Source organism: Polyodon spathula, unplaced genomic scaffold (genome assembly GCF_017654505.1).
Source record: "Polyodon spathula isolate WHYD16114869_AA unplaced genomic scaffold, ASM1765450v1 scaffolds_2237, whole genome shotgun sequence".
Taxonomy (NCBI): domain Eukaryota; kingdom Metazoa; phylum Chordata; class Actinopteri; order Acipenseriformes; family Polyodontidae; genus Polyodon; species Polyodon spathula.
In genome coordinates this window covers 32,501-42,500 of record NW_024473711.1, presented here as the reverse complement: position 1 = coordinate 42,500, position 10,000 = coordinate 32,501, and the positions used below count along the sequence as shown (strand labels likewise).

The 10,000-nt window shown below is 51.3% G+C and overlaps 13 non-coding genes and 3 pseudogenes across 13 annotated transcripts in view; all 16 read right to left on the bottom strand.

The window, feature by feature from the left end:
* LOC121310494 overlaps nucleotides 1-83 on the bottom strand; it is a 118-nt gene extending 35 nt beyond the window's left edge. The window contains exon 1 of the small nuclear RNA XR_005948831.1: nucleotides 1-83. This exon is cut by the window's left edge and continues 35 nt beyond it. This is a non-coding gene — a small nuclear RNA (U5 spliceosomal RNA).
* A 454-nt stretch (nucleotides 84-537) lies between these two features.
* On the bottom strand, nucleotides 538-730 carry LOC121310470. Its single transcript, XR_005948808.1, has one exon. It is a non-coding gene; the product is annotated as a U2 spliceosomal RNA (small nuclear RNA).
* Nucleotides 731-915: 185 nt separating this feature from the next.
* Nucleotides 916-1,033, bottom strand: LOC121310492. The gene has a single exon (XR_005948829.1). It is a non-coding gene; the product is annotated as a U5 spliceosomal RNA (small nuclear RNA).
* Nucleotides 1,034-1,493: 460 nt separating this feature from the next.
* On the bottom strand, nucleotides 1,494-1,719 carry LOC121310542 (annotated as a pseudogene).
* Nucleotides 1,720-3,596: 1,877 nt separating this feature from the next.
* Nucleotides 3,597-3,714, bottom strand: LOC121310491. The gene has a single exon (XR_005948828.1). It is a non-coding gene; the product is annotated as a U5 spliceosomal RNA (small nuclear RNA).
* Nucleotides 3,715-4,151: 437 nt separating this feature from the next.
* LOC121310525 lies at nucleotides 4,152-4,344 on the bottom strand. The gene has a single exon (XR_005948859.1). It is a non-coding gene; the product is annotated as a U2 spliceosomal RNA (small nuclear RNA).
* Nucleotides 4,345-4,525: 181 nt separating this feature from the next.
* On the bottom strand, nucleotides 4,526-4,643 carry LOC121310490. Its single transcript, XR_005948827.1, has one exon. It is a non-coding gene; the product is annotated as a U5 spliceosomal RNA (small nuclear RNA).
* A 446-nt stretch (nucleotides 4,644-5,089) lies between these two features.
* On the bottom strand, nucleotides 5,090-5,282 carry LOC121310523. Its single transcript, XR_005948858.1, has one exon. It is a non-coding gene; the product is annotated as a U2 spliceosomal RNA (small nuclear RNA).
* A 181-nt stretch (nucleotides 5,283-5,463) lies between these two features.
* On the bottom strand, nucleotides 5,464-5,581 carry LOC121310489. Its single transcript, XR_005948826.1, has one exon. It is a non-coding gene; the product is annotated as a U5 spliceosomal RNA (small nuclear RNA).
* A 460-nt stretch (nucleotides 5,582-6,041) lies between these two features.
* LOC121310522 lies at nucleotides 6,042-6,234 on the bottom strand. Its single transcript, XR_005948857.1, has one exon. It is a non-coding gene; the product is annotated as a U2 spliceosomal RNA (small nuclear RNA).
* Nucleotides 6,235-6,415: 181 nt separating this feature from the next.
* LOC121310488 lies at nucleotides 6,416-6,533 on the bottom strand. Its single transcript, XR_005948825.1, has one exon. It is a non-coding gene; the product is annotated as a U5 spliceosomal RNA (small nuclear RNA).
* A 423-nt stretch (nucleotides 6,534-6,956) lies between these two features.
* LOC121310521 lies at nucleotides 6,957-7,149 on the bottom strand. Its single transcript, XR_005948856.1, has one exon. It is a non-coding gene; the product is annotated as a U2 spliceosomal RNA (small nuclear RNA).
* Nucleotides 7,150-7,342: 193 nt separating this feature from the next.
* LOC121310487 lies at nucleotides 7,343-7,460 on the bottom strand. Its single transcript, XR_005948824.1, has one exon. It is a non-coding gene; the product is annotated as a U5 spliceosomal RNA (small nuclear RNA).
* A 440-nt stretch (nucleotides 7,461-7,900) lies between these two features.
* On the bottom strand, nucleotides 7,901-8,093 carry LOC121310520. Its single transcript, XR_005948855.1, has one exon. It is a non-coding gene; the product is annotated as a U2 spliceosomal RNA (small nuclear RNA).
* Nucleotides 8,094-8,282: 189 nt separating this feature from the next.
* Nucleotides 8,283-8,405, bottom strand: LOC121310509 (annotated as a pseudogene).
* A 498-nt stretch (nucleotides 8,406-8,903) lies between these two features.
* On the bottom strand, nucleotides 8,904-9,078 carry LOC121310549 (annotated as a pseudogene).
* Between the last annotated feature and the right edge of the window lie 922 nt (nucleotides 9,079-10,000).

Genomic DNA, 10,000 nt, shown 5'->3' with positions numbered 1-10,000 from the left:
ATCGAACTCGTAAATGCTCCTCTCCACGGAAATCTTTAGTAAAAGGCGAAAGGTTCATTCGAGCTGTAGAGAAGCCGGAGCGTGCCTTTGCTGGTGGCCGAGCCCTCCGGCCGGCCCAAAGGCCCAAAGGCCCTCCCCTCTGCCAAGCGGCAGCGAGGCCACGCACGCAAACAAAAAACAGGGAACTCCTCCCAAAACGCATCTGCCGTTCCGCCCCGGCGAAAGGGCGCTTTTGCTGCTGCTGCTGCTGCTACACTGGCCTGCTGCGTGCGTTAGGCCTGCCTGAATATGAAATAAAAAAAAAAAAAAAAAAAAAAAAAAAAAAAAAAAAAAAAGAACGAAAAGAGCGGGAAAACGGCGCGTCCCAGGAAAGGGGAGCTGGGGAGGTATCCCAAACACTCCGAGCTCTCTCTCTCTCTGCACAAAACTAAATCAAAAAACTTTTCATAATTCTGAAAACAAAAAATAGACTTCACCTCCAGCTTCAGTCCGCTCTCTCTCTCTCTTCACTCTCTCTCTCTCTTTTGACCTTTCTGAATTCTGTGCACCGTTCCCGGAGGTACTGCAATACCGGGTCGATGCGTGGAGTGGACGGAGCAAGCCCCGCTTCCATCTCCCGCTTCCAAAAATCCATTTAATATAGACGGTCCCCCTATGGGGGACGTATCAGATATTAAACTGATAAGAACAGATACTACACTTGATCTGAGCCAAGAGGCCGAGAAGCGATGCCCACAATGGTTTTGGCCAAACGCCCCGGGCGCGGCCGCCCGCCGCAGCAGTCGTGGTACTTGCTTCTCGGGCGGGCGGAGGGAGGAAGGAAGGAAGGAAGGAAGGAAGGAAGGAAAGGTGCCGGGCTCCAACGGGGGCGACCGCCCTTTCTGTGCTCGTTCTGCTTTTAAACTCCAGGTGGAGCCCCTCCCTGAGGGGAAGGGCTGTCCAAAAATTGGATCGAACTCGTAAATGCTCCTCTCCACGGAAATCTTTAGTAAAAGGCGAAAGGTTCATTCGAGCTGTAGAGAAGCCGGAGCGTGCCTTTGCTGGTGGCCGAGCCCTTCCGGCCGGCCCAAAGGCCCAAAGGCCCTCCCCTCTGCCAAGCGGCAGCGAGGCCACGCACGCAAAACAAAAACAGGGAACTCCTCCCAAAACGCATCTGCCGTTCCGCCCCGGCGAAAGGGCGCTTTGCTGCTGCTGCTGCTGCTACACTGGCCTGCTGCGTGTGTTAGGCCTGCCTGAATATGAAATATGAAAAAAAAAAAAAAAAAAAAAAAAAAAAAAAAAAAAAAAAAAAAAAAAGAACGAAAAGAGCGGGAAAACGGCGCGTCCCAGGAAAGGGGAGGGAGGGGGGAGGGAGGGAGGGTCTCTCTCTCTCTCTCTCTCTCTCTCTCTCTCTCTCTCTCAGCATCGCTCCTCTCTCTCGGAAGAGCAGAGCGACGCCTCTCTCTCTCTCTCTCTCTCTCTCTCTCTCTCTCTCTCTCTTTTGACCTTTCTGAGAAATGGGCACCGTTCCCGGAGGTACTGCAATACCGGGTCGATGCGTGGAGTGGACGGAGCAAGCCCCGCTTCCATCTCCCGCTTCCAAAAATCCATTTAATATAGACGGTCCCCCTATGGGGGACGTATCAGATATTAAACTGATAAGAACAGATTTTTTTTTTTTTTTTTTTTTTTTTTTTTTAATTAATAAATTTTAATCTTATCATGAAACAAAACAATTATACATCAAAACAAAAAATAAAAAACTTCTATACTTTTCAAAACCAAATACTTATTCATAAACAAAAAAGTCATATCTCAAAAAACAGAACTCAAAAACATTAAACACAAATATCCTTACTCAAAATCACCAATAAATACGATTATACATCAACACAATACTTCTTTCATGAAAAACAAGACATATATCAAAATAAAAGCAGTCTTTCTTTAACTCCTATCTTGACATTTTTTCTTTTCTTCCAGCTCCTTTTCCTTCCACCTCGCATTCTTCAGTAGTCGCTGTCTCTCTGCGTGGTATCGTCCTACCTCCTCCTCTGTTGGATTTCTTTTCCTCATCCTTAGCTCCCATGCCACCAATTCAGAATACTCCTTCCTACAGAACTGCAGCATAAGGACCTCCTCCTTCCCATCACCTCTCCCAGAATCCCACGTTCTAAGTTCTGGCTCTCTCCTTTGTTCCTCTCTGGCTTTCTTCTTCTCCTCTTCCTCCACAGCTCTCACTCCAACTCGGGCCAGCTGTTCCTCTTACCCTTCTTGACTCTCCTTCACTAGCCAACTCCTCATTCCCTCTTTCTTTCCTCTTCTTCTGTACATCCACCTCCATTGGGTCAGGAGTGGACTGCTTTTCTGAGGCCCTCTGCTGGTCGACCTTTGAAGCGCCTTCTCCCTTCTTCTTTTCCTTAGTTCCTGTAACTCCGCCCCTTTCCTTTGTCTGCCCTGGTGCTGTTTTTCCCGCCATTCCGCCTCCATCCTTCTGGACTCCTCCCCCAACACTTGCTCCTTTGTTTGGCTCTGTGTCCATTTCTTCCAGTCCTTTAGTTTTCTCTGGCTTCTTGCTCGGCTGTTCTTTCTCTTTTCTGTCACTTTCCTTCTTAGCACCGTCGCTGGCTGCTTGCGCATAACTTTTAGCTCTCTGTGGGCAGTCCCTGTACAAATGCTCTTTGGAGCCACAGAGGTTGCACACAACTCCACTGGGGCAATCCCTGGACACATGCCCTGTCTGTCGGCAGTTCTTACAGACCACTTCCTCACAATCTGCAGCGAAATGACCAGTACTGTTACATTTAAAACATGTTCTTGGCTGCCCTCTGTAAAATACCGTTCCCCTCACCGCTCCTATCATCAGGTCAGACCGAATGTGAACCATCCTCCCTTCACTGATGAACAGTCTTGCTGAAAACTTCCACACTCCATTCCAAACTTTCTCAGTGTCCATTACCTTCTCTGGCACCTCTGTTTTCAGCTCACAGCTCCTCTTCAAACTGGTAGTGATGTCCTCCACCGGTACAAACGGGCAGGACATCGACACGAACACTGCTCTCCAGTCCATGAGAAACAGCGGTTCCAGGTTAAAAACACTGGCCGGCAGCCTCTCCTTGTTCTCCTCGAACACCTTCATCACCTTCCAGCAATCTTCTTCTGTGTACAGGGTCAGGTCAAATCTTCCCTTTGCTATGAAGTCCTTTAAACACAGCACCTCTTCTGGATCCAGCTTGAATAGCTCGAACAAGACCTCCAGGACAAACTTTCTCCTCCCCCATAATCCACTCAACTGCTTCAGTTGGAATCGCAGGGTGTTCCTTCCTCTCATTCCTTCTTCCATTTCTCCAGCAATTTTCTTTCCAGCTCACGCTTTCCAGATATTACTTTCGCCTTCTCTGTTCTCTTGATAGGAGCCAAGAGGCCGAGAAGCGATGCCCACAATGGTTTTGGCCAAACGCCCCGGGCGCGGCCGCCCGCCGCAGCAGTCGTGGTACTTGCTTCTCGGGCGGGCGGAGGGAGGAAGGAAGGAAGGAAGGAAGGAAGGAAAGGTGCCGGGCTCCAACGGGGGCGACCGCCCTTTCTGTGCTCGTTCTGCTTTTAAACTCCAGGTGGAGCCCCTCCCTGAGGGGAAGGGCTGTCCAAAAATTGGATCGAACTCGTAAATGCTCCTCTCCACGGAAATCTTTAGTAAAAGGCGAAAGGTTCATTCGAGCTGTAGAGAAGCCGGAGCGTGCCTTTGCTGGTGGCCGAGCCCTTCCGGCCGGCCCAAAGGCCCAAAGGCCCTCCCCTCTGCCAAGCGGCAGCGAGGCCACGCACGCAAAACAAAAACAGGGAACTCCTCCCAAAACGCATCTGCCGTTCCGCCCCGGCGAAAGGGCGCTTTGCTGCTGCTGCTACACTGGCCTGCTGCGTGTGTTAGGCCTGCCTGAATATGAAATATGAAAAAAAAAAAAAAAAAAAAAAAAAAAAAAAAAAAAAAAAAAAAAAAGAACGAAAAGAGCGGGAAAACGGCGCGTCCCAGGAAAGGGGAGGGTTGGGCTCTCTCCTCTCTCTCTCTCTCTCTCTCTCTCTCTCTCTCTCTCTCTCTCTCTCTCTCTCGCTCTCTCTCTCTCTCTCTCTCTCTCTCTCTCTCTCTCTCTCTCTCTCTCTCTCTCTTTTGACCTTTCTGAGAAATGGGCACCGTTCCCGGAGGTACTGCAATACCGGGTCGATGCGTGGAGTGGACGGAGCAAGCCCCGCTTCCATCTCCCGCTTCCAAAAATCCATTTAATATAGACGGTCCCCCTATGGGGGACGTATCAGATATTAAACTGATAAGAACAGATACTACACTTGATCTGAGCCAAGAGGCCGAGAAGCGATGCCCACAATGGTTTTGGCCAAACGCCCCGGGCGCGGCCGCCCGCCGCAGCAGTCGTGGTACTTGCTTCTCGGGCGGGCGGAGGGAGGAAGGAAGGAAGGAAGGAAGGAAGGAAAGGTGCCGGGCTCCAACGGGGGCGACCGCCCTTTCTGTGCTCGTTCTGCTTTTAAACTCCAGGTGGAGCCCCTCCCTGAGGGGAAGGGCTGTCCAAAAATTGGATCGAACTCGTAAATGCTCCTCTCCACGGAAATCTTTAGTAAAAGGCGAAAGGTTCATTCGAGCTGTAGAGAAGCCGGAGCGTGCCTTTGCTGGTGGCCGAGCCCTTCCGGCCGGCCCAAAGGCAAAGGCCCTCCCCTCTGCCAAGCGGCAGCGAGGCCACGCACGCAAAACAAAAACAGGGAACTCCTCCCAAAACGCATCTGCCGTTCCGCCCCGGCGAAAGGGCGCTTTGCTGCTGCTGCTACACTGGCCTGCTGCGTGTGTTAGGCCTGCCTGAATATGAAATATGAAAAAAAAAAAAAAAAAAAAAAAAAAAAAAAAAAAAAAAAAAAGAGCGGGAAAACGGCGCGTCCCAGGAAAGGGGAGGTGGGGGAAAGGGGAGGGAGGGAGGGAGGGGGGGGTGGGTCTCTCTCTCTCTCTCTCTCTCTCTCTCTCTCTCTCTCTCTCTCTCTCTCTCTCTCTCTCTCTCTCTCTCTCTCTCTCTCTCTCTCTCTCTCTCTCTCTCTCTCTCTCTTTTGACCTTTCTGAGAAATGGGCACCGTTCCCGGAGGTACTGCAATACCGGGTCGATGCGTGGAGTGGACGGAGCAAGCCCCGCTTCCATCTCCCGCTTCCAAAAATCCATTTAATATAGACGGTCCCCCTATGGGGGACGTATCAGATATTAAACTGATAAGAACAGATACTACACTTGATCTGAGCCAAGAGGCCGAGAAGCGATGCCCACAATGGTTTTGGCCAAACGCCCCGGGCGCGGCCGCCCGCCGCAGCAGTCGTGGTACTTGCTTCTCGGGCGGGCGGAGGGAGGAAGGAAGGAAGGAAGGAAGGAAGGAAAGGTGCCGGGCTCCAACGGGGGCGACCGCCCTTTCTGTGCTCGTTCTGCTTTTAAACTCCAGGTGGAGCCCCTCCCTGAGGGGAAGGGCTGTCCAAAAATTGGATCGAACTCGTAAATGCTCCTCTCCACGGAAATCTTTAGTAAAAGGCGAAAGGTTCATTCGAGCTGTAGAGAAGCCGGAGCGTGCCTTTGCTGGTGGCCGAGCCCTTCCGGCCGGCCCAAAGGCCCTCCCCTCTGCCAAGCGGCAGCGAGGCCACGCACGCAAAACAAAAACAGGGAACTCCTCCCAAAACGCATCTGCCGTTCCGCCCCGGCGAAAGGGCGCTTTGCTGCTGCTGCTGCTGCTGCTACACTGGCCTGCTGCGTGTGTTAGGCCTGCCTGAATATGAAATATGAAAAAAAAAAAAAAAAAAAAAAAAAAAAAAAAAAAAAAGAACGAAAAGAAAAAACGGCGCGTCCCAGGAAAGGGGAGGGGGGGGGGGAGGTCTCTCTCTCTCTCTCTCTCTCTCTCTCTCTCTCTCTCTCTCTCTCTCTCTCTCTCTCTCTCTCTCTCTCTCTCTCTCTCTCTCTCTCTCTCTCTCTCTCTCTCTCTCTCTCTCTCTCTCTCTCTCCTCGCTCTCTCTCTCTCTCTTTTGACCTTTCTGAGAAATGGGCACCGTTCCCGGAGGTACTGCAATACCGGGTCGATGCGTGGAGTGGACGGAGCAAGCCCCGCTTCCATCTCCCGCTTCCAAAAATCCATTTAATATAGACGGTCCCCCTATGGGGGACGTATCAGATATTAAACTGATAAGAACAGATACTACACTTGATCTGAGCCAAGAGGCCGAGAAGCGATGCCCACAATGGTTTTGGCCAAACGCCCCGGGCGCGGCCGCCCGCCGCAGCAGTCGTGGTACTTGCTTCTCGGGCGGGCGGAGGGAGGAAGGAAGGAAGGAAGGAAGGAAGGAAAGGTGCCGGGCTCCAACGGGGGCGACCGCCCTTTCTGTGCTCGTTCTGCTTTTAAACTCCAGGTGGAGCCCCTCCCTGAGGGGAAGGGCTGTCCAAAAATTGGATCGAACTCGTAAATGCTCCTCTCCACGGAAATCTTTAGTAAAAGGCGAAAGGTTCATTCGAGCTGTAGAGAAGCCGGAGCGTGCCTTTGCTGGTGGCCGAGCCCTTCCGGCCGGCCCAAAGGCCCTCCCCTCTGCCAAGCGGCAGCAAGGCCACCACGCAAAACAAAAACAGGGAACTCCTCCCAAAACGCATCTGCCGTTCCGCCCCGGCGAAAGGGCGCTTTTTGCTGCTGCTGCTACACTGGCCTGCTGCGTGTGTTAGGCCTGCCTGAATATGAAATATGAAAAAAAAAAAAAAAAAAAAAAAAAAAAAAAAAAAAAAAAAAAAAAAAAGGGGAAAAAGAGGGTTAAAACGGCTCTCTCTCCCTCTCTCTCTCTCTCTCTCTCTCTCTCTCTCTCTCTCTCTCCTCTCTCTCTCTCTCTCTCTCTCTCTCTCTCTCTCTCTCTCTCTCTCTCTCTCTCTCTCTCTCTCTCTCTCTCTCTCTCTCTCTTTTGACCTTTCTGAGAAATGGGCACCGTTCCCGGAGGTACTGCAATACCGGGTCGATGCGTGGAGTGGACGGAGCAAGCCCCGCTTCCATCTCCCGCTTCCAAAAATCCATTTAATATAGACGGTCCCCCTATGGGGGACGTATCAGATATTAAACTGATAAGAACAGATACTACACTTGATCTGAGCCAAGAGGCCGAGAAGCGATGCCCACAATGGTTTTGGCCAAACGCCCCGGGCGCGGCCGCCCGCCGCAGCAGTCGTGGTACTTGCTTCTCGGGCGGGCGGAGGGAGGAAGGAAGGAAGGAAGGAAGGAAGGAAGGAAGGAAGGAAAGGTGCCGGGCTCCAACGGGGGCGACCGCCCTTTCTGTGCTCGTTCTGCTTTTAAACTCCAGGTGGAGCCCCTCCCTGAGGGGAAGGGCTGTCCAAAAATTGGATCGAACTCGTAAATGCTCCTCTCCACGGAAATCTTTAGTAAAAGGCGAAAGGTTCATTCGAGCTGTAGAGAAGCCGGAGCGTGCCTTTGCTGGTGGCCGAGCCCTTCCGGCCAAAGGCCCAAAGGCCCTCCCCTCTGCCAAGCGGCAGCGAGGCCACGCACGCAAAACAAAAACAGGGAACTCCTCCCAAAACGCATCTGCCGTTCCGCCCCGGCGAAAGGGCGCTTTGCTGCTGCTGCTACACTGGCCTGCTGCGTGTGTTAGGCCTGCCTGAATATGAAATATGAAAAAAAAAAAAAAAAAAAAAAAAAAAAAAAAAAAAAAAAAAAAAAAAGAGCGGGAAAACGGCGCGTCCAAAAGGAAGCGGGGAGGAAAGGGGAGGTGGGGAGGGAGGGAGGCTCTCTCTCTCTCTCTCTCTCTCTCTCTCTCTCTCTCTCTCTCTCTCTCTCTCTCTCTCTCTCTCTCTCTCTCTCTCTCTCTCTCTCTCTCTCTCTCTCTCTCTCTCTCTTTTGACCTTTCTGAGAAATGGGCACCGTTCCCGGAGGTACTGCAATACCGGGTCGATGCGTGGAGTGGACGGAGCAAGCCCCGCTTCCATCTCCCGCTTCCAAAAATCCATTTAATATAGACGGTCCCCCTATGGGGGACGTATCAGATATTAAACTGATAAGAACAGATACTACACTTGATCTGAGCCAAGAGGCCGAGAAGCGATGCCCACAATGGTTTTGGCCAAACGCCCCGGGCGCGGCCGCCCGCCGCAGCAGTCGTGGTACTTGCTTCTCGGGCGGGCGGAGGGAAGGAAGGAAAAAGGAAAAAGGAAGGAAGGAAGGAAAAAGGTGCCGGGCTCCAACGGGGGCGACCGCATTTCATTACTCGTTCTGCTTTTAAACTCCAGGTGGAAACCCTCCCTGAGGGGAAGGGCTGTCAAAAAAATTGGATCGAACTCCAAAATGAAACCTCTCCATTTTCCAAATCTTTAGTAAAAGGCAAAAGGTTCATTCAAAAACAAAGAGAAGCCGGAGCGTGCCTTTGCTGGTGGCCGAGCCCTTCTTCAGGCCCAAAGGCCCAAAGGCCTTCCCTCTCAACTCAAAAAGCATAGGCCACGCAAAACAAAAACAGGGAACTCTTTCTTCCAAAACGCATCTCTTTTTCTTCGTCTTTCCAAAGGGCGCTTTGCTGCTGCTCTATTCCTTTCTGTTCTGTATTTTTTAACCTCTGCCTCTGTTATCACCCCCTTCAACAAAAAAAAAAAAAGCCATTAAAAAAAAAAAAAAACAAAGACTCCGCATTAAATTATCCTCCTTTTCTTCCATTATTTTTCCCTCAAAATCCCTCGGTTCCAGTCCTCTTTTCTGGGTCTCCTCTTCTTTTCCTCATCTCCTCTTTCTCCACGCTTTCATACCAGCTGGGACCAGCTGCACCCTCGTTGGCACTCTCCTCTCTCCTGCTCCCGGCTCCAGGTTCTCTGTCCTTCCGCTTTTTCTTTATTTCACTCTCCGTTTCCTCCATCGCCTCACTCTCTTGTACCTGCAATACCGGGTCCATCACCTGGAGTGGACGGAGCAAGCCCCGCTTCCATCTCCCCCTTTCCAAAATTCCATTTAATATAGACGGTCCCCCTATGGGGGACGTATCACCTTCCTTAAACTGATAAGAACAGATACTACACTTGACTCTGAGCCAAGAGGCCGAGATCTTTCTGCCCACAATCACCACCCTCCGCGGCTCGCTCACCATCCATACCACTCCCACCTCCACTCTTTTCAGCTCCACTCCCATCATTCTTTGCACCATCACCACCCTCACTTGCTCTCTCACCACCCATACCACGCTTTCCACACTCTCTATACAGGTGATCCAGTGCTCCACATATACTGCAACTTTTTGGGGTTTTACAGTCCATCGCTTCATGCCCCCCCCGAGGGCAAGGGCTGTCCAAAACTTGGCACGAACTCGTAAATGCTCCTCTCCACGGAAATCTTTAACAAAAGGCGGTTGCCCAGGGTAGCTGTAAAAAACCCCTGAGCGTGCCAATGCTGGTGGCCGAGCCCGGAGGGCCCAACTATACCCCCCTCCTGCCAAGCGGCAGCGAGGCCACGCACGCAAAACAAAAAATTTCCTCTTCCCAAGTCCATCTGCCTACAGGGTCCCGGCGAAAGGGTCCTTTGCTGCTGCTGCAAAAACGGCCTGCATACTGTGCGACTTCCTCCTGCCCAACATAAAAATACATGAAAACAAACAATGGCCGAAAAAAAAAAAAAAATAAGGGATCTGCAATATACATCGAAAAAGGCCTTTCATTTCTCTTCTTCTGATAAGTATCCCAAACGCTCTGAGCCAATTCTTCACTGCACTCTCCAAATCAAAAAACTTTTCATAGTTCTGAAAACAGAAAATAGACTTCACCTCCTCTCTTTCAGTCCTTTCTCAGCACCTCCTTCACAAAGAATTCTCGCCCGCCTGGTGTATCCTTCAATTCTGCAGCATCGACGATCTTCAATTCTTTCTCCAAAACCTCACTCCATCGGAAACGGATGCGTGTTCTGCATCAAGCTCCTTCCAGTCTCCATCTTATTCCGCTCCCAGCGCCTTCTCTCCCTCACTGGGACCTCAGATATG